Below are 15,580 nucleotides of genomic sequence, written 5' to 3' on the forward strand. Positions count from 1 at the left end.
AGAAAGAAACGTGATAAACAATACTTAGGAGAACTTAACTTTTAAATGACATTTTGAAGCCAACAGATTCTAAATGCTGACATCAACATTTTTAATATTTGTCCATTACTGTTTAATACAATAGGTTAAGTGTTGCTTCGGGGAGCTCGGAATTGTTCACTTCCAAGGAGTGAGAAGGATGCTCATTATTTCTCTTATTACCTGTCCTTAGAATTTGTATTGCTCTTATCGTCCACAGACTGCTCCTTGGTAATTTTTATTACTAACAAACCCATAACCTGATGGGCTTCTCTGGAAATAGAGGGTATTGTGAAGGCACTCAGGATATAGATATGGTGCTGATGGGATCAATTAAAATGAATCGTAGCCCAGGGAAAGGTGTTTTGTGGAGCATCACAATGTGACAAAGATGAGTTTAAAAATAATCGTGTATTTTATGACCACATTTCACAATCTTGTTCACCCAGATAGTTGTGACAGTCACATTCTGGACCAACATAAAGAGTGAGATAGGGGAAGACAGACTGGCAAACATTATGATTTAAAGGGAATTGATGTTTATCGATGAGCACTTCATCATTTCCAAGGGCTTTCAGGAAAAGACAGCTTCTTTTATAGACAATGAAAGAAGGGACTGTTAATTCAGGTGCATCATCTGAAAGTGTTTCCAGGCCTCCTATTTACTTTCCATTCTCTTATTGCCCTCCCTGTTAGAGATACAGCACCTGTGTGTGATAGCCTTTGAAAATCTCTCTCTCTCTTTCTCTCTCACTTACACACACACACACACACACACACACACACACACACACACCACCAAACTTTGAAGGGCAAGGTTAATTGGACATGTGAGAATGTGTTGTTATTTCATATTGAATCGGGTGGCTGAGCTTTTGTGGTATTAGTTTTGTGTTATTATTTGGGGATCTGAATTTAATAATGATATAAGAACCTTCTAATAGGATGAGAGTTTAAATAACTCACTGCTAGAGTTTTCTTTTTTAATTTCAGCTTTCATCCAAAAATTCCCTTACTCAAACCCTTTCAAGGGGTGCCTTACTTCTGAGGTACTCTAAGCCTCTGGCTGGCCTTAAAGACTCCGTCTCTTTGCCCTCCCTCTATCTTGTTCTTCTTCCATCCTCATCAGGGTGTTCTCTGTAATCCCCACCCCTGCCCCCAAACTGGGTCTTCTCTCTCTGTTCTTTTCTTACCTTCTCTTTTATCCCATCACCCATTTCCCAGATCTGACACACCTTTTATTCCCTCTGCTCTCTCCAAGTTCAGCAAAACCTATTCAAGGGCCATTTCTTCTAGGGGACCCAGATTATTCCCTTCTCTACTAAGCACTCATTCCTTTGAAATACAGTTTTTTAAGCCATGCTCTCTAACAAATAAAATACAGGCATATATGTAATTTTACATTTTCTAGAAACAGGTAAAATGAATTTTAATGATATATTTTATTTCATCTGTTATTTTAAAAATATTTTCATTTCTACATGCAATCATGTTGAGATTATTCATGAGATGTTGTTATTTCATTCTAAGCTTCAGAAATCTGGTTTATATTTTATACTTACAGCATATCCCAATTTGGATTAACCACATTTCAAGTGCTCAATGTGGCATATGACTACTGAATCTGTACCACATTCCCCAGCTCTCAAATATGTACTTTTGTGTTTCTTATCTTTTTACCTGGACCTAATTGCAAACAACTCTTTGAAGTTGGAGCCCATGTTGATACTTCTGTTTTCACACTTCATTCCTGAGTGTATAGTAAGCTGTAAGTAATTGTCTATTGATGGATTGGTAATATTCTTATCTGTGACCCCTGTTTAAGTAACTAAAATAATATTTACTTAAGCACACTTATTCCCACTACAGCTTCCTTATGCTTGGAATTTCCCTTTTCTTCTCCATACTTATGTTATGATTCAGCTACCATATTACCTCTGTTTTGTTCGATTTGAACCTTTTGGGATATGTTGGATGGGATTATAAGAAATAGATGTACATTATTTGCAGTTCTGTTGCACTAGAGAGCAGCATTTTCACATAATACTCATCATTCGTACAACTCGGGCAAAATAGGATTTATAGCTGAAATCAATAGGATAATTGCTTCCATTGTTCTTTTTTACTTTCTTAACAGAGACTGGACAAAGACTCACAAGAGTCTGCGGATCACAAGACCCACCTGTGAAGCAGAGGCTCTCTGGTTTGATTGCATTATGGAAAAGACACAGTTTTACAAGCTGAAACCAAATCACGAGGATAGAGATAGCTTGCAAAATTGCAGGGAGGGAAAGTGGTGGGGTAGGGAAGGAGACCCTAGAGAGAATGGGGACAAACAGACAATCTGAAGTAGAGGATAAGATGAGGAGGCTTCCAAACTGTGTCAAGGGCACCAAAATGGGGGGGAAGCAGGAGGGAATGCAAATTGTCAACTATTCCACAATTTAATGAACAGTGTACTAATATGTGTACTATTTCTACTCTGTCACCAACTTAATTCAAGGCCAAGGTCTCAGAGACAGAATGCTGGAATATAATTCTAGAACTGTGCCAATAAACAATAAATCAAAGTCCATAGTTTTTCTCATCACGTAAAATTGTCATATTAAAGTTACAAACATTCTCTCCATACAGTCTAATGTTTAATGCATTCTATAGTCTTTATTAAGAATCTGTCAGTTGGTCCCTAAATGACCCATTTATTTAATTTTAAAATATTGTTTCTGTTTCTTGTTGGTATTATCAATCTCAGTTCCCTGTTAACTTTCTCCCCATATGATAGCAAATATGTCCCCTACTGAACAAAATTACTTCACTTAGCTTAATTTTACATTTAAAAAATTTCCACATTTTAAAAGTTTGGTACCTTCACATGTTAGTAGAATTTTGACAACAGGATATTAATATCACAGCTGGCTCAATGAAAGCAAAGGTACAAGTCAGGACCCACATTGCTTCGAATGAGGAGCTTGGGAGTTCACCATAGCCAAAGTGTGAAAATTCTGTTAAAATTTTGCTGCTGATCTGTTTTCTCTCAGGACCTATGCTTGCTTCCCATGCCCCAGCCAACTCCCTAATCCTGAGCACAGGCCTAGATGTCTTTATCCTGACTTCTGAAGGGCCTGGGAAACACCTCTGTCTCAATACCCCTATCCCAAACCAGTAGCTAGCCAATGGCTGGCTTTCTAAAATAAAGGCAGTGTACATATTTTGTCAGTGGAAATGGAAATGTCCACAAGTAGAAGATTTTGCTTTTTAATAATTTGTGTGGGGCGCCTGGGTGGCTCAGTCGGTTAAGCGGCCGACTTCGGCTCAGGTCACGATCTCGCGGTCCGTGAGTTCGAGCCCCGCGTCGGGCTCTGTGCTGACAGCTCAGAGCCTGGAGCCCGTTTCGGATTCTGTGTCTCCCTCTCTCTGACCCTCCCCCATTCATGCTCTGTCTCTCTCTGTCTCAAAAATAAATAAACATTAAAAAAAAATAATTTGTAGTGTTCAGTAAAGTTTAGTCTTTAGACTGGGCCAGTCCATGATACTTATTTTCTCCTGTGTTATATTTGCTTTGATTTTATATTTTGAAATGTAATTTTAAGTATCTTGAAGCCAATAATAAAAAAATTAGGACTTGTATTTTGTATATCTTTGATTTTTAAACTTTATTTTCTCATAATTTGTTTCTATTGCATTTTATGAACGTATTAGCTTCAGTGGGCCCCTTTTCATAGATAGTTGAGCAACACCAATGTTATTATTTAGTGTATAAAGTAGTGAAGGAATCCGCTCCCTCCCCCCGACCTGATAGAGTGGATTTTGATAGGAGATAGGAGAAAGGAAACACAGAGCTCTAGACACCTGTAGAATAAAAGAAAAAGAAAAATTGTTTCAGTGTAAATCATTGTTGCCTTCATTATTTTGCCAGAGTTAGCCCCTGCATCTGTTAACAAATCTACTACAAGCTTGTATTGAATGTAGAATGTATTCTGTGGTAAAGCCATTGTCCTTGGTGCTGAAAGACATGGTGTATGTCCTTATTTTCCTCTTGTAAAGCTGTAGTCTAGGCTTTCCAAACTTGGCTGCTGTACCTCAGAATCACATGGGATTCTCTATATGACAAGTATAGATTTCTGGGCTCCATCTGAAAACCTACTGATTCAATATCTCTGTGTGTGGTATCTCTGAAGCTGTATTTTAGAAGGTTTGGGATGATTTTGATGTTTGGTTTGTGTTGGGTAGACTACTTTAGGCCTTGGTCACCTTGTGAAATGAATTAAAGTGGAATTAGCAAGCATTAGAATATGAAAAATGTCATAAATTCAATAAGCATTTATTTAGTACTCTACCTGGTGGATACAAGCAAGTTGTTCTAGTCAGGATAATTAATGCTAGACACTATAACCAGAACATTGACATCTCATGGCTCATAAAATAGAACTTCAGTTTTTGCTCTCATAGAATGCAGTGCAGATAGATGTTCTTGGTCAGGCTGTTCTCCTTGTGAGCTCTTTTCAAAAACAGTGAATCAGAAATCTGGGCTCTTTTAACTTGGCACCCAACCATCCTTACCACATTCCTTCTAGACATTACCTGTCTAGAAGTACTCACAGCACTTTGATTAGATGAAAGAGGGAAGGTAAATTAGATCTTTCTGAGTATCCAGGAAGGAAAAGAAATGTTTTGTTGAATACACAATATTATCTCTGCCACAGAAGTGTATAGTTTCTGTTAATGTTTTAAGCAGTTTTATTTCTTCCAAGGTAGTAGGAACCAAGACTACTAAAGAGACAAAGTTTAAGCAAATACAAGCTTATTTCAGTAGATTCTGTGAAGAAATTTACAAAGGGTGTTCTGCCCTTAATTTGCTATTCCAAGGAGTAATTGTAATAGAGACCATTTGATTTTTTGTGGCATAAACCCTATCATCAATACCTCTAACAATAGAGGTAATAATAAGACCCTGCTTTCTATAGGGTCTCCAAATGCTTCTGTGGCCATTCCACATTCTATATATTTTGAGGTCAAGTTCTCTTCTGATCTACCTTATATTGTCTTTAATAGAGAAAGATTTCTTAAAATACAAAAGACAGAGATCTTGTTAGAGAAATCAGAGAATCTGTCTAAAATCTGACTAAAATATAATGATATAAAAACAAAAATCTCCAAAATCGAACTCACGAATTTTGCAGTATCTTTGGGAAATAAGTCATCACTCATACTTGAAATATTAAGAGTGTAGTATTATATATGATGAAATAGTAGTATAAAAGGTGGAATAACTTAGGATCCAGGATAACATAGAAGAGACAGAGATCTGTCTGGCTTGAAGAATCTTTGAAGATTTTATGATGCCTCGTGACAAAGCAGGAGTAAGCTAAATCTTAAATCTGAGCAAAAGTAATGTATACAGAGCTTTTCTAGATGATATCTCACATTATCTTTCCCAATCTTCTCAAATATCCATCCTTTCTCATTACTGTTATATTTTTATCTCCCCAAACAGTCTTCAAGAAAGTTTGGCTGGGGGATGTTAGGAATCTTTGTCTTTATATTATATTTGATGATATATAGTACTGCCAGTATATTCACTTGGATTTGAATATCTACAACTATTCTAGTTTTCCAGGTGCTCCATATTGAATTTTGAGGCCCAGGAATCAAACAGTAGGAAGAACCAGTGTGCCTTGGTGGCTCAGTTGGTTGAGTGTCCAACTCTCGATTTCAGCTCAAGTCATGATCCCAGGGTTGTGGAACCAAGCCACGCATCAGGCTCCATGCTCAGTGTGGAGCCTGCTTGAGATTGTCTCTCTCTCTCTCTCTCTCTCTCTCTCTCTCTCTCTCTCTCTCCTCTCTCTCTTTCTCTGTCTCCCTCTCCCCCCCTTTCTCCCCCACCCCTCTCTCTCCCTCTTCCCCTCTCTGCTGCTTATATGGGCTCTCTCCCTCTCTTTCTCTTTCAAAAATGGAAAAAAAAATAGGAAGAAGGGAGAGGACAGAACCAGAGAGTTTTATTTGATAGAATGCCCTTGTATTGGGTATAAATATTAGTTTTCTGTAAAGCTTCTTTAATATGAATTTTCCCTAGACTTATATTAATTCTCACAAATATGCTCTCATTTTTGTCCTTAATTATTCCTGTGAATTGTTACTTACTTTTGGACCCAAAATCTGAAGGCTTCTTGCTGAGTCCGTTTGCTTCCGGACATGATGAAGTCTAGTAGATTTGCCCCTGCCAAAGCCATTGTCGTTTTACAGATTTTGACTGCTAATTGATTCCTTATTTGAGCAGACACCAGGTAATTGGCTATTTTGGTAAGGTTCTTTCAGTAAACATTTTTCCATTAATACTCTTATCCAGCACCAGATGGTTCTGATCTTTTAGTGGCACTTTTAGTGGTACTTCTTCCATCAGTTGATCAAGGCTGGCCTCTGGTCACTGCATACATGAGAACGCTTGAAGGAAGGTTGACCTTCTAGACATAATAATAATGGGCTTTGCATGAATTCACTTTTCCAGGGTGGTTGATTGATATCTAAGTCTTAAGAGCTGGAACACACAATCCAGTCCTGTCCAATACAAAGAAGTGAAAGCTCAGTGAAATTAGGTGATCTCAACAGTCATTTAACTAGTTAAAAACAGGATCTATAAAAGTTAGGTGAAGATAAAACCACCAAATGGTCTCTAAATACAAACTTCTTATTGGGTTAACTTAAAATTGTTTCCTCTTATTCGGATTATGTGCTGACTAATTTCCCTTCTGAATAATGACCTTTTTAAGTAAACAGTAAAACAGATTCGCTAGGAAAAGGAGGAGCTAAGGGAAGCAATATGAGGTAAAGTGTAAAATCTGTCATTTCTGTGAAGCTTGAAATATGGACAAATGAAAGGCAAGAGAGGCAGGAGGAGTTGAAGTCTGACCTATTCATCAACTTTAATGCCCTAGATTGTTGGAGACCTCACAAGGAAATAAAAAAAAGAGATGGTTTTGAAATTGTTCCTCCATGGACACTTGTCTATACAAGGTTGCAGTTTCATTGAGAGCTCTTCGTAAACTTGGGAGCATTTCAGTTATAAATATATTCAGATGATATTTGAAATTCCTCAACAAGGTGCAATTTATCTTTCAAAATAATAGCCCTTTCTGCAACGCACATGCTGCACATACAATTACTAAGTATTTGAATTTTAACAGTTTTTAGAACTGCTTTCTGCCCTTGAATTGGGTTTTGGTTAAAAGGGTCTGCATGTGTCTCCTCTAATAGCAAAGCAGAGGATGAGCGTACACCAAGGATTCATTATTTTGCCACTGAACAATTGTAAAGATAGTATTTATGAAGCTCCTGGGAACGTGTGTTAAGAACAAAACAAGTTACTCAAAGATGTCTGGGTTTTGTAAGAAGCATACCTTGACTTTGGAAGTGGACTGTCAAGGTTGTTGTATGGACCCAAGAAGCCAAAGGAGGCTTGAAGAATTGTATTTTCCATCACTTGCTTTCATGCAGGACTTCAGCTAACCTTTCCTAGAAAAATAAGGCACTGATTTTTAATGACATCCAGGAGGGCATATCATAATCGTATTGAGGAATGGCTTTGTGCATGGACAATAAGTAGGTCTGCATATCAGTGTTACCGCATTTGAAAAAGCATTACTTAAGGCGTTGAAAAACCTCAAGGATTAAAACATGCCTATGCTTGGCAGTGGCTGTGAGGTGGCAGTTTGGTTTTCAGGATTTCCATGGTTTATGTGCCAAGAAGCAAAACGGACACACACTGTAAATTGTGCACAGTGATACACACATGCATGCTTATTATTTTTTATTAATAAAAATTATGAAACTACAACTTTCTACACAGGCCTCCATAATTAACCAGAGTTTTATTATATCAAATAATGTGCTAAGTAACTTCATAAGAGTTGTAACATCTTAGAAAATTCAATAATCTGGGGGACCCTGGGGGGCACCTGGGGGCACCTGGGTCTGACTTTGGCTGGGGTCATGATCTCATGGTTTGTGAGTTTGAGCCCAGCATCAGGCTCTCTCCTATCAGCACATGCTTCGGATCATCTGTCCCCCTCTTTCTCTGCCTCTCCCCTGCTCATTCTCTGTCACTCTCTCAAAATAAATAAATGAAAACTTAAAAAAATTATATATAAAAAGAAAATCCAGTAATCTCATTCATCTGTTTATTTAATAAATATTTATTGAGTATTATTATGTGAAAAGTGTTATCTTAGGTGCTTTAAAGTTTATATTCATTCACACACAAAAAGGTCCTAACAAATTTTGAGGGCCAGAAGGAGACACAACACAAATCAAGGAAATGTATAATAGAGAAGGATCCTTTGCTGCCGAAGCTATTAAAGACCTTGAACTGGGCCTTAGAGGTCACATGTTCTCCTGGTAAGTACATTCATTGTCTCAATAAATATTTATTCAGTGACCGTGCTCTAGGCACTGTGTTGGTAATGAGTATACAGTGGTGAAGACAGATTTAATTCAGTTCTCTTCAAACTAACAATCTGATGGAGAGCTAGGCATGAAATGATAATCACCAAGTAAAGCTAAAATAAAATGATCTCAGGAAGGCTCAGCTGACTCTGAGGGTGAGAACCTCACTTACTGTTGCCATTAGAGCAGGGCTGAATCAACTGTTTGCTATGAAGGATGGCAACGATGTAGGTCTTTGTGAAATAAATTTACTTGGAAAATGATACCTTACGAAAACTTAGTAAGCACCAGCTTTCTGCCAAAAGCTGCTAGTTAGACTCTTGCACTGCAGAAAAGAGGGAGGAAAATCCTTCAAGATTCACCTTTACCGTTACTGTACTTGGATCATTTTACTATGAGAACCTATCCTTTGTTTGACATTGTGGCTGATTATATAAGTAAGTCTGGAAAACATTCAATAACTCGGTTGCTCTAGTTTATGATGCCGTGCATTATTGACCTCTTTCATGAATAATAGGACGTGAAAGTCTATGTCATTACCTATAGTATCTCATTCAGTCCCATTATCTATAGCATCTCATTCTTACTATAGAATCATTTCCTACTCCTGGATACTAATTTATAGATGCACAGCAATGAAATTGTATTTAAAAATAACCATCAAAGCCAGGAGCATTACAGTTAAATACCTAACCTCTCAGCATACCTGAGGCTCTTCCCTTTCAAGATGCTTCATTAGAGTATCTTTATTATTCCCAATTACACTGTGCTCAGCGTTTATGTAGTAGTTCTTGATCCATGTAGTGTGCAGCACAAGTTTATCTCATAAAAGAATTTGAGAATATTCCCTCCATAAACTTATATAGTTAACTCTGTATTGCCTATATTTATGAGTGATGGTATAGTGTAAGTCAAATTCAGAGATAATACATAGAATCGTAGCTCTGAATTGGTGATTCTCAGACTCTGTATTAGCCTTGGAAACCAGTCATTAATGTTGTGCAGTGGGCTGATGAAAATAGAGCTTCTGTTGTTAAAACGAGGGCTGGAAGGCGGAGACGACTCTTATCTAGGCTGCAAGGCTCCCCAAGGAGTTTCAGGGCTTCTCAGAGCAGTCCTGAAGCTTCCAGCTCAGCCCAGCAGTCCCCCTAGCATGAGGTCTTCTTCCTGGCGGGCTGTGAAACAATCATTTTATAAGAAAATAATACAAAACTCTGTAGATTTTAATTTTCCCTGTGTGTCATTGAAAGCGACTTCATCATGATCGATTTTTGTGTTGTAGACACAAAAATTTGGTACTGTCTTCATTATTTTTGTCTTGCTCTTCTTACAATTTAATTTAATTTTTTAAAGCACTGAGTTCTTTCTCTGCTGAAAAGTAGAAGCTCAAATTATAGGTGGGTCTTTGATCTTTATGTTTACCTAAATGGGCCACATGGAAAAAAAAGTTTGGAATTTTTTCTCATAAAAATACTTTCAATACTTTCAATTTCTACCCTGTCCAGGCTTGGCAACAGGTAGACAAATGAGCATGTTTTTATTCTAATATTTTGTTTCCTCTTGCCGTCTTCTGATGGAGGTGTGAAAAGCCAAAATGTGGACAGCTGGAAGGGAAAGTAGAAATAGCAAAGAGCTGCATTAATGGAACTAGCAATATGTGAAAGGGCTTCAAGGTGCTCAGAACACAGATAATGTGTAGCTCTTCATGTGCAGATTCCAAAGCATTAGATGTCACTGCTCAGTCCCTGCCTATCTTGGAGCCTGTTGTCCTACCCTTCCCATAGCCTAAGGCTCCTGTACAGGATCAGCCCTACCCCATTGTAGGAAGCCATCCCAAATGTCACCAGGAGGGACGTAAGTAGCTGTCTCACATTCTGATGTCTGCATTACATTACTCTTCACATTCTTATCCCATGTTGCCACTGAAATGTGAGGCTTCTCGGTGCCTAGTTGACATAGGCCTCCTAGAACTCTGCTACTCAGAGCATGGTTCAGGGACCAATAGTGTCAGCATCATCTGTGATCTTGTTGGGAAATGTAGAATCTAATATCCTGCCTCAGACCCACTGAACCCAAATCTGCATTTTGACCAGACTCCCATGTGACTCATCTACCTACTGATGTTTGAGAAGCATTGGTAGAGAACCCAGTTCCTGCTCTTTCCCCCCTAGTGACCTTGAACCCCTCCCTGGGGAACACATCTCCCTGATGAAGGTCGCCAGTCCACCTGCTTATCTGTCTTGTCAGTACTGCCTGCTCCCAGATTGGCCATCACTGTATTGGGCTTAGCTCTTTCAGTACTTTGTTATCGTTCTCTCAGATGGCCCAAAGCTGGTGTTGCCTTCAGTTGTCTGCCTTGATCATTTTCAGGAACTATGTACGTAGCCAACTGGAATGTCTTCCAGTACCTGTACCACCATCCACCCAGTGCCTGCCCACCCAGTCTACTGCTCCTGATGTTAACTAGTCCATACTCTCACCCAAGAAACATTTTCAAGCCAGTTACTAGTGTGAAGAATTCCTTTTAAATGATTTTTTGAAATTCTCCAATGATTGATTATCACCTATTATCCTATAAAGGACTAGACAAAGTTTCAGAGTTCTTTTTTTAATGTGTTTCTCAGGGAATGAAAATGAAACATACGTGTGTCTACAGTTTGGCTTTAAGGACCTTAAAGTAACAGGTATGATTAAGATGTGCATAATTAGAGAGTAAAGCAACATTATGATAAAAATTAAAATATCTATAAGATGAAAGATACCAAAAACAAAGATAAAAAGACAAGCATTTTGTCTGGGAGAAAATATTTGCCACACATGTAAAAGACAAATGATTAACATTCTGAATAAATATAGAGCTCATATAAATGAAAAGGAAAAAAAAAAACTAACAGTATAAAACGAAGGGATATGAACAGTCAATTCACAGAAGAAAAGCCAGTGATCCATAAAACAAAAGAATGTTCAACTTCACTAGAAATTGGGAAAATGCAGATTAAAACAACAATGTGATAGTATCTTGCATCCCTCAGATTGGCATTAATTAAAAGTATTGGCTATAACCAGTGAGGGTAATAAAGCAGTGAAATAGACACGTTCTTACACTGTTGATATGGATGTAAACCATTACAGATTTTTGGTAGATCATTAAGATGTAACTGTACTTCTCAAAATAAAAATATTAAAACTCTTTGATCTCTTGGCCATTGCCTTTCTGGAAGCCCGTACTAAGGAAGTATACACGTTGCACAAAGATGCACAAATATATATGTGTGTTAATTGTAGTATAGTTTTTAATTATGAAAAGTTAGGGAAAAAATCTAAATGCTTATAAATAGGAAAATAAGTAGAATAAATTATGACCCATGCATATTTTAGAATATTCTACAATTTTATAAAGAATGGATTATATGTATATATAGAGAAAGGAAAGTGTACTAGAGGTTATAGACAAGTTCTTCCCTGGGCCTCATTTTATATAAATGTGTGTGTGTGTGAGTGTGCACGTATATATATATGTATGTATACACACACAAACACACACACAAACACATATATATATCTCAGACATGTAACTTGGTTGGAAAAGTAGGTCATAGAAGAATATTTATAGTGCAGTTCCATTTATGTTGCAAAAATCACATCTGTCTTTCTGTATATACATGCATGCACATATGTAAAAACATTGAAAAAGAGCTAGAACATTTATCAAACTAAAATAATGAATTATTTTCATGAGGAAACAGAAGTTGGCCAGGGAAGGATGAAGAGGAACCTTAATAATTTATTCTATTATCTTTATGTTGTTTAAATCTTTACAGTGAGAATATGTATAATAATTGTGCAATAAGAAAACCAATGAAGAGAGAAAAATATCCACATCAGACAGATGATAGTAAGGAGTGTGATTATGGTATGTTCAGGGTAATAATTGCTGTGGAAGATACAGACAGGTTTTTCCTTGAGGCACATATTCCTCATCTGAAAGTTCCTCAGGGTGGAGAGATGGGAGAGGGGGTGAAATACATTTATTTTCTAAGATTTTTCCAGCTCAAAATTCCATGTCTTTACAGCTGCTTCCAAAGTGTTTTCCAAAGTGGTTGTGCCGTTTTGTATTTCTACTATCACTATATGAGAATTTCAGTTGCTTTTCATCCCTGTCAGTACTTGTTATGGTCAGGGTTTTTTCCCCTTAAATTTAGGCTTTCTAATATGTGTAAAGTGGTATTTCCTTGTGATTTTAATATGCATTTTCCCTAATGACTAATGATTTTAAACATCTTTTTTTTTGTGCTTATTTGCAATCTGAAATGAATCAGTTACCTAAAATCAAAACCTAAAACTATAAATCTTCTAGAAGAAAATGTATAAACTAATCTTTTTGATTAGTGTACTTAGCCTGAAGTAAGCAAAGATTTCTTAGGACAAAAATAAATCCCACAAACCTATGAAAGAAAAAAAAAAACTCTTATAAATTGGGCTTCATAAAAATTACAAACTGGTCTTTGAAAGACACTATCAAGAACATGAAAAGATAGAGGCACCTGGGTGGCTCAGTTGGTTGAGCATCCGACTTCAGCTCAGGTCATGATCTCAGTTTGTGAATTCAAGCCCTGCATTGGGCTCTGTGCTGACAGCTCGGAGCCTGGAGCCTGCTTTGGATTCTGTGTCTCCCTCTCTCTCTGCCCCTAACCCACTCGCATTCTGTCTCTGTCTCTCTCAAAAATAATAAACATTAAAAAAATTAAAGAAGATGAAAAGATAAACCACAAACTGAGAGATGTTTGCAAAATATCTGATATTTGCATATCTGATAAAGGTTTTGTATCCAGAATATATAAAAAGCTTTTATAACTCAACAAAAAGAAAACAAGTCAATAGCAAATGATCTAGAGATGTGAACAGGCACTTCTGCTGCTTCTTTTAATGAAGCCTAGAATAAAAGATGAACTATCCTTCTCTGAGCATTGATTGAGTTAATAGCTGGTGATTAGAGTCCTATCCAGATGTAGTTATTTTTGCTGTAATAAATGTTCTTTTATGATTCTTACCTGGAATTTTTAATAACAAGTGATTAACCTTAGAATGGCCCATTTTCCACTACAAGTGAATAATTAACTGATTTTGTACACACACACACACACACACACACACACACACACACACACACGGAGATTAGATACATAGATATATAGATACATAGACTTTTTAAAAGTAAGTTTCATGCCTAGTGTGGAGTCCAATGCAGCATGGAGCCCAGCTCCAACCCTGAGATCAAGACCTGAGCTGATATCAAGAGTGGAATGCTTAACTGACTGAGCCACCCAGGAGCCCCCATAACACTTATATTTTAAAGTGTAACTAACTAAACACATTCTACAAAAAGTGAGGTAGCTTTGTCATTTACTCCTTGAGAAGGAATTAGCAAACATTCTGTGGACAAGGATAATTAGATAAAAGTCTCCTCTTCTCTTGGCTTAGTTTTCCACTTCCCCATGTTTAATAAGGTGGGAAATTTACACTATAAACCCATCACTTCTCCCTTTGTTTTGGAGCAGGGGATGGTACAATCTAAAAATGGCAAACACACACACACACCACACACACAAAAACAAAACAAAACACCCCAGAAACAAAAAACACCCCCAAAATGGCATTACCATTCACTGGTCGAACACCTACATGGAATCAGGTAGAATATTCTAGAAGAACTTTTGACAGGTGATATTTCTTAACAGAACAGCATTGATTAGCTGTGGCTTCTCTTTGGCTCTTCAGTTTGTTCTCCATTCCCTGTGTCCACCCTTCCAAGAGCAGAGTTATCTCCAACACCTTCTTGCTTGCATCCTCTCTGCTACCCCTGCCAGGTCCTTTTTCATCTATTTGCTCCCTTCTCTAAGTTTTGTCCTTCTTTGAGTCCAGTTCTGATGCTGGAGAGGGTGTGGAGGAGAGGAGAGGGCTGGCCTTAGGGTGAAGCTGACCTACCTCCAATATTTTCAGATTCCCAGCAGGAGTGCACATGGATAGTCTCACATAGTCTCTGATGTGGATTGAAAGTCTTCCTTTAGTTAAGAATGTGAAGTTGGAATTTTGACCTTTTCATGTTATGGATTTGATAAGAATAATTCTATTGCCTGTTGGTATAGTTTCGATCAGTAATTAAATATCCATTATATAAGAATTTGTAATGTGTGTCATACTCAAGAGATGTCTATTCACTCCCATTGTTTTCAATTGTTAAAAATTTAAGCAGGCTGTCTCTTTAAAGATTTACAATAATTTTTTATTTCACTTTTCTTTTTTGAGCTTCATGTTCATATATTCTATTGCTATTATAATCTTGACTTGTGCTCATTCTCAATTATTTTGGTAGGTAGAATAATTGCCCCCTAAAGATCTCCATGTCTAAACCTTGGATCCTTTTGCCATGCATAGGACATTGCCGATGTGATTACGGTTAAGGATGTAGTATCCAGGTGGGTTCATCTAATCCTATGAGTCCTTAAGGGGAATCTTCCCCAGCTGCAGTCAGAGAGGAAGATAAAGCCATAGAATAACAGTCAGTAAGATAGGAGGTGAGGAATTAACTTGCGGTTGCTGGTTTTGAAGATGGAGGAAGGAAGCCATGGGCCAAGGAATGTGGGTAGACTCTAGAAGCTGGAAAAGGCAAGGAATGGATTCTTCCCTGGAGCCTCCAGAAAGGAATGCAGTTCTTGAACTTAGCTGTGTTGGACATCTGGCCTATGGAATGGCAAGATAATAAATTTATATTGTTTTAAGCCACTGAGCTGTGGTAATTTGTCACAGTAACAATGGAAAGCTAATACTACAGGATCAAACCATCAAATGCAATTACATTTAATGTGCATAAAATTTAGACATTTTCATCTAAAAATTAAATATAAAAATTTTAAGCTAAAATAATTTTTCATGTAGCCTTTCCAAAAACCTCATATACTTATTAAATGTTGGATGACAAACTTATCCAACATAATTAAAAGAAAACGTACAAATCATAATAAATCTAATCATTTAAAATAAAATTATTTAAATAAAGTTTTGAATTATTTTAGTTTAGTATTTATATATTTAATAAAGTCTTAAGTATTTTCATGATGATAAA

The 15,580-nt window shown here is 37.2% G+C and overlaps 1 long non-coding RNA gene across 2 annotated transcripts in view; it reads left to right on the forward strand.

Moving 5' to 3' along the window:
* Positions 1–15,580, forward strand: part of LOC115499210 — a 171,155-nt gene that overhangs the window by 19,162 nt on the left and 136,413 nt on the right. Inside the window, exon 3 of one of the 2 annotated variants that reach the window (XR_003964073.1) lies at positions 2,156–2,733. The exons of the other annotated variant lie outside the window; for it this stretch is intronic. This is a non-coding gene — a long non-coding RNA (uncharacterized LOC115499210). Of the gene's footprint in view, positions 1–2,155; positions 2,734–15,580 lie in introns of those variants that run through there. 2 annotated transcript variants of the gene reach the window in all.

Source organism: Lynx canadensis, chromosome D4 (genome assembly GCF_007474595.2).
Source record: "Lynx canadensis isolate LIC74 chromosome D4, mLynCan4.pri.v2, whole genome shotgun sequence".
NCBI lineage: Eukaryota > Metazoa > Chordata > Mammalia > Carnivora > Felidae > Lynx > Lynx canadensis.